The sequence below is a fragment of the Chiloscyllium plagiosum genome, chromosome 2 (genome assembly GCF_004010195.1).
Source record: "Chiloscyllium plagiosum isolate BGI_BamShark_2017 chromosome 2, ASM401019v2, whole genome shotgun sequence".
Lineage (NCBI taxonomy): Eukaryota > Metazoa > Chordata > Chondrichthyes > Orectolobiformes > Hemiscylliidae > Chiloscyllium > Chiloscyllium plagiosum.
In genome coordinates this window covers 13,282,090-13,288,726 of record NC_057711.1, presented here as the reverse complement: position 1 = coordinate 13,288,726, position 6,637 = coordinate 13,282,090, and positions in this window count along the sequence as shown.

Genomic DNA, 6,637 nt, shown 5'->3' with positions numbered 1-6,637 from the left:
TGAATTTCTGCCTTAAATCCCCATCTCTCTTCCTACCTATGTTGTTGGTGCCTATGTGGACCACAACTTGGGGCTGTTCCCCCTCCCCCTTAAGGATCCCAAAACCACAATCAGAGACATCACAAATCCTGGCACCTGGGAGGCAACACACCAACCGTGAGTCTCTCTCATCCCCACAGAACCTCCTATCTGTCCCCCTAACTCCGGAGTCCCCAATGACTACTCTGCTCCTCTTCCCCTTTCCCTTCTGAGCAGTAGGGACAGACTCTGTGCCAGAGCCCTGTGCCCCACTGCTTTCCCCTGGTAAGTCATCCCCCCCAACAGTATCCAAAACGGTATACTTATTGTTGAGGGGAATGGCCACAGGGGATCCCTGCACTGCCTGCCGGTTCCCTTTCCGTCCCCTGACTGTAACACATCTGCCTTTTTCTTGTACCTGAGGAGTGACTACCTCCCTGAACTCCTCTCAATAACCCCCTCTGCCTCCTGAATAACCTGAAGTTCATCCAGCTCTAGCTCCAGTTCCCTAATGCAGTTTTCGAGGAGCTGGAGTTGGGTGCACTTCCCGCAGATGTAGTCAGCAGGGACACTAGTGGTGACCCTTACCTCCCACATTCTGCAGGAGGAACATTCAACTGCCCTAACCTCCATTCCAACTATTCTAAATTCCCAAAGAGACTGTTGAAAAAATAAGGAATAAAAAATAAACGCGTTACCTTACCAATATGGCGCACAGAACTTTTTTTTGGTTAGAGGAGGAGGAGGATGGGTGGAAGACACTACCCAAGTAGTGTTTCGGGTAACGCAACTACACAAATATATGAATTTCCAGAAGTCCTTCGCTCCTCCCTCGCACCTCTCGGCAAATGGAGGCCCGACTCGTGAGGTAAGTCCCTTTTAATGCGGGAAATCTCTCCCTTTCCGGCAGCCCTCGCTTCATCACTCCTTCTCTCCTCACTGCTCTGGCAAAAGTCAATAGTGAATTCCTTGGTTTTGCCAGCATTGAGAGCGAGGTTGTTCTCAATGCACCATTTTTCCAGGTCTTCCACCTCCCATCTGTAGTCTGTTTCATCACCATCTGAGATTCAACTGACTATGGTGGTGTCATCAGCGAACTTGCAAATGGCATCAGTCTGGTATTTGGTGACGCAGTCATGGGTATACAGTGAGTACAGTAGGGGGCTGAGTACACACCCCTAGGAGGGTTCCAGTGTTGAGTGTTAGTGAAGATGAAATATTGTCCCCAATCTTCACTGATTGTGGCCTGTGGGTCAGGAAACTGAGGATCCAGTTGCAGAGAGTGGGGCTTAGTCCGAGGTCACTAAGTTTAGCAATCAGTTCTGGTTATAGGAAGGATATTACTAAAGTGGAGAGGGTTCAAAAGAGATTTATCAGGAGGTTGCCGGGTATGGAATGTTTATAAAGAAAGGCTGGATAGGATGGAACTTTTTTCACTGGAGCATGGGAGATTGAGAGGTGACCTTATAGCGGTTTACAAAATCATGAGAGGTATAGATAGGGTTAATGGTAGGTTGGTTTTATCCTGAATGGGGGATTTCAAGACTAGGAGACAGATGTTTAAAGTGAGAGGAGATAGAGATTTAAAAAAGACATGGAGGCTTTGTTTTAGAAAATGATGGTTTGTGGGCGGCACGGTGGCACAGTGGTTAGCACTGCTGCCTCACAGCGCCAGAGACCCGGGTTCAATTCCCGCCTCAGGCGACTGACTGTGTGGAGTTTGCACGTTCTCCCAGTGTCTGCGTGGGTTTCCTCCGGGTGCTCTGGTTTCCTCCCACAGTCCAAAGATGTGCAGGTCAGGTGAATTGGCCATGCTAAATTGCCCGTAGTGTTAGGTAAGGGTAAATGTAAGGGTATGGGTAGGTTACGCTTCGGCGGGTCGGTGTGGACTTGTTGGGCCGAAGGGCCTGTTTTCACACTGTAATGTAATGTAAAAAATGTATGTGGAATGAACTTCCTGAGGAAGTGATGGATGTAGGTACAGTTACAACGTTTAAAAGACATTTGGATAAATACATGAATAGGAAAGGTTTGGAGGGATATGGGCCAAGAGCAGGTAAATGGGACTAGTTAATTTTGGGATTATGGTCAGCATGGATTGGTTGGACCGAAGGGTCTGTTTCCGTGCTGTATGACCCTCTGATTCTATGTCTGTATAACTAAGAGAGCATGAATTCAGAGAGAGACCCAAACTGAGTGTGTGGGAGAAACTGTGGCAGATACAGTTCAATGTGAGAGTGAATCCATTTTGGATCTGCAAAGAACAAATTGGGGCATTTTCCTCATCATGGGAGATTGCCACCTGTGGAGGATGAAGAGGGTTTAAGGTTCACAACCTTAGGAAAACAACCGGTAATAGTGACAGTCAGCCCTTAAGTGGCTTTTAACAGGCCCAAGGTAGAAATGCCAGAGAAGGCAGATTGGCATGGTGACCCCTTGCCATCCAATCTTATTTATGTACCTTACCCTCTACCTGCCAGGCCACATCCAGGGTGGGAGTGCAGTGTGGGTTGAGGAGCGACCATGAAATATAGGAGCAGAATTAGGCCATTTGGTCCATCGAATCTCCTCCACCATTCGATCATGGCTGATATGTTTCTCAATCCCATTCTCCTGCCTTCTCTCCATAACCCTTGGTTCCCTTACTAATCAAGAAACTTTCAATCTCCGCCTTCAACACACTCAATGACTTGGCCCCACAGCCCTCTGCGGCAATGAGTTCCACAGATTCCCCACCCTCTGGCTGAAGAAATTCCCCCTCATCTCAGTTTGAAAGGGCCGCCTCTTCACTCTGAGGCTGTGCCCTGAATCCTAGGCCCTCCTACTAGTGGAAACATCTTCTCCTTGTCCACTCTATCCAGGTCTCTCAGTACTGTGTAAATTTCAATCTGAGTTTCAAAGGAGCTGCCTAATTTGGGAGCTAAAATGACTAAAAGGCTTGATAGAATGGATACAAAGGAATATTTCCACTACTGGAGTAATCTGGAACACGATAATAAGAGCCAGGCCACTTAGGATTAAAAATAGAAAAACTATTTTTGCAGAAGGTGGTTGAAGTTTGGAAACCCATCATTGATTCTGGGATTCAATTGACAGTTTCAAATTTGAGATCCATAGATTATTACACTCAAATAAAGGCAAAGTGCAGCTGATGCTGGAAATAAAAACATAAGAATTACGAGCAGGAGAATTCAGCGCCTCCAGCCTGCCACACTATTCAATGGCTGATCATACCTCAGCCTCAACTCCACTTTCCTGCCTGCCCTTCAGAACCTTTCAGCAGTTTACTAGTTGATCATCTGTCCGTCTCCTCCTCAAATCGACTCAGTGTCCCAGCATCCACTGCACTCTGGGGTACTGAGTTCCACAGAGCCTTTGACAGAAGTTGTTTTTCCTCACTTCTACTACCCCTTCACCTATAACTATGACCTCTTGTTCCAGATTCTCCAACAGGGTTCTCAATATTGAATTCATTAACTTCAGAAACTGCATTATGTCTGCATTGCATTTTTTTTAATTCCCCACTCTCCAACACCCACCCACACCAGACCCTGCAATAATCTTGTTACCTTCCTGTCTTGTTTACTTACTCTTAGTAAAGAGGACCCAACCTCCCCTTTTCACAGCTTAATTCTCGCCCAGTTTACCTCTCTTTTTCTCTTTCTCTGCCATTGACAACTCTTTTATCGTTGGCACTGGGCCTCTGCCTCTGTCAATAATATATTTTAAAAAAACATTTTCCAATCCCTTTCAGTTCTTATAAGGAGCCATACCAGGCTCAAAACATTAACTCTGTTTCCAGTTCCACGGATGCTGCCAGACCTTCTGAGTTTCTCCAGCATTCTCCGTGAGGGTTTGAGGTACAGGGAAAGGCTAAATAGACTGGGAACCTTTTTCCTGGAGCGTCAGAGGCTGAGGGGTGACCTGATAGAGGTTCATAAAATCATGAGGGGCACGGATAGGGTGAATAGCCAAAGTCTTTTTCCCCAGCTGGGGAAGTCCAAAACTTGAGGGAAGAGGGGTAAGGTGAGAGGGGAAAGATTTAAAAGTGACCTAAGGAGCAACTTTTTCATGCAGAGACTGGTGAACATATGGAATGATGATATGGTGGAGGCTGGTACAATTACAACATTTAAAAGGCATCTGGGTGGATATATGATTAGAAAGGATTTAGAGGGATATGGGCTAAATGCTGGCAAATAGGACTAGATTAATGTAGGATATCTGATCAGCATGGACAAGTTAGCCCAAAGGGCCTGTTTCCGTGCTGTACATCTCTATGACTCTGACTCTAAAAGAATTTTGTTGGGTTAAGGGCTGTAAAGCAAAGGCAGGCAAGTGGAATTGAGATCTATTTTGGCCATGATCCAGCTAAAGGGCTGAATAGCCTCCTATGGTCCTAAGTGCTAAAAATGCATGTCATCCACAAGACTTGAGATAAAATAAGTACTGGCCTTTCAGCTGATGACTAAACAAGTTGTATGAACCTATTACAACACAGATACAGACAGATGAGTTAAACAGTTTCAAGGAAATTAAATCTCAATGAGAGCCATTATCATTAAAATCGCTGCCTGCAATCATTACGATAGACAATTTAATCCACTACCCACCTTAATTGTCCCTGCAAACTACTGATGTCAGATACTTACTCAAAATAAAGTGCTACGGATCTTTACTGCACTGAATTTATCAAAGAAAGGCAGGGTTAAATGGAGATTACAGAGCTGCTAAATCCCATCATGACGTCTTCTGCTTAAAATCAATTTCACTCAAATCTTGTCCCGTAAAGGAGACGAGGGAGCCAGAGATGGTGTATACTCAATGCAGAGTTCTTGTTTATATTAGAACTCAGGCTATACTCAAAGTTGATCTGATCTTTTCACATCAGGTAGAGGCACATTTAATACTTCTCTCAAACAAGTGGTCAGTGACCAAATTTCAGGAAGATAATCCTAGAAACAGGCTGTTTGGCCCAACAAGTCCACATTGATTCTCCGAAGTGTATCCCACCCAGACCCATTCCCCTACCCTATTACTCTATATTTCTCATGACTAATGCATCTAACCTGCATCCAAACAATGTATGTGTTAGGTGAATTGGCTATGCTAAATCGCCCATAGGTTAGGTGCATTAGTTGAGAGTGTGTTGCTGGAAAAGCACAGCAGGTCAGGCAGCAGCCAAAAAGCAGGAGTGTTCCTGATGAAGGGCTCTGGCCCAAAACATCAATTTTCCTGCTCTTTGGATGTTGCCTGACCTGCTGTGCTTTTCCAGCAACGCACTCCCAACTCTGATCTCCAGCATCTGCAGACCTCACTGTCTCCAGGTTAGATGCATTAATCAGGGGAATGTAGAGTAGAGCAATGGGTCTGGCTGGGATACTCTTCAGAGAGTCAGTGTGGACTGGTTGGGCCAAATGGCCTACTTCCACACTGTAAGAATTCTAATTCTAATTCAAATCCCTGAATACTATGGACAATTCACCTAACACACACATCCTTTGGATTGTGGGAGTAAACTGGAGCACACCCACGCAGACACTGGGAGAATGTGCAATCTCCACACAGACAGTTACCTGAGGCAGGAATTGAACCCAGATCCCTGGCCCTTGAAGCATCAGTGCTAACCACTGAGCCACCGTGCTGCCCATAACATATAGAACATAGAACATTACAGCACAGTACAGGCCCTTCGGCCCTCGATGTTGCGCCGACCTGTCAATACCATAAGGTTTGGCACAACAGTAAACATTAAAATTACTTTTAAAAATTTCTGAAGCAATACATTGATCTTTAAAATAAATGGGTAGTTAATAAAAAAACACCATTAAGAAGCAGAAAGCAACAGAATCAATCAATAAAATCTTGATTTGCTGTTTTGGTTGAGAAGCAGAGATAGCAAGAGAGACAAATAAATCAGGCGCCAAAGACCTAATGAGGTAAGGAGGGTACTGTGTCTAATTGAAAAACTGGGGTTATCTAAATAAAAACTGAAAAAAAACTGCAGATGTTGGAAAGCAGAAACAAAGACAGAAGTTGCTGGGAAAGCTCAGCAGCTCTGGCAGAATTAGTGAAGAGAAATCAGAGTTAACATTTCAGGCCCAGTGACCCTTCCTCAGAACTGATGGCAGCTAGGAAAATAACAACCAAAAGAGCTGCGGACACTATAAATCAGAAACAAACACATAAATTGCTGGAAAAGCTCAGCAGGTCTGGCAGCATCTGTGAAGAGAAATCTGTCAGTGGATCTAAAATGTTAATTCCAATTTTTCCTCACAGATGTTGCCAGGCCGGCTGAGCTTTTCCAGCAATTTATTTGTTTGTAGCTGGGAAATTGGTGTTTTTTATGGGGAAGATAGGGTGAGGGAGGGATAAGGAGTAAACTATAGGTGGGGATATAGCCTAAAGAGAGAGAGGAACAGTTGGACAGACAAAGAAGTGGGTAACGATCTGGCTAGGAGGGTGAATAGCTGTTAATGGGAACTGTTAGTCACTAACAATGGGGTATGTGTAATAGCAGACTATGTGATAACAAGGCCTGGCGAGTGGGAGTCAGTGTAAGGTCATGAGAGAACTCAAGTCTTAAAGTTGTCAAACTCAATATTGAGTCCAGAACACA